Here is a 755-nt window from a genome sequence, read left to right on the forward strand (position 1 = left end):
AAAATCTGCCATTCCAAGCACGTCAACCACCCCCAAAGACAAGTCAAGTGTTCCTTTCCTTCTATCGGATCCAGACACATGGAAAGATGTTCAATTACTCCTCTTATCCCCGATGTTCGTGATCACTCGTTGCGGGTGGTTGATACGCCATTTTCGTTCATTGACATTCAGTCTGGCTTGTCGAATCCCGTTCCGAAAGCTTGCTGAACCGCTGTAACTCTCCTGATCTATTCGCCTGATAGATGGTGGATTCAAGATGATTTCAGGAAATGGGTAAGTAAAAGAGGAAATAGATCGTGATTAGGACTTACTGTTTACAAAAACAAAAAAGAAGGTAATTAAAAAAAGTTAGAGGTGTTTTTGGTGCAGAAGAACGGAAATGGCTGAACGTTTTGACCCGTCAGCTTATTCAAAAATACCCAAGGGACGATTGAAACGTTCTACACAACTTTGAAAAATTCTACGCTTCACCCAAAATATATTGTAACTAATGTCCTACGATGTTGGCAAAATATCCTTCGAAACAGTCAAAATATGTTGCAGTACAGTCCAAATACCCTGTGACATAGTCAAAATATGTTAAAATATCTTTAAATATAGCCAGAATACCTTACGATGCAGCAAAATATAACAACACCGACCATTCACCCCCACACTACAACCAAATTATCCTGCAACGTATCCTGGCCCTTCGCTAAATCAGAAGGATCCCCTTCCCCCTCCCCCCAATGTCACGGGAGCAATATCCTACACCA

General features: G+C 41.3%; 1 protein-coding gene across 2 annotated transcripts in view; it reads left to right on the forward strand.

The window, feature by feature from the left end:
- The window catches only part of LOC119582015 (ecdysone-induced protein 74EF-like), a gene marked incomplete at its 3' end in the record, with an annotated part of 261423 nt that overhangs the window by 141422 nt on the left and 119246 nt on the right, over window positions 1-755 (forward strand).

Source organism: Penaeus monodon, chromosome 15 (genome assembly GCF_015228065.2).
Source record: "Penaeus monodon isolate SGIC_2016 chromosome 15, NSTDA_Pmon_1, whole genome shotgun sequence".
Taxonomy (NCBI): Eukaryota; Metazoa; Arthropoda; class Malacostraca; order Decapoda; family Penaeidae; genus Penaeus; species Penaeus monodon.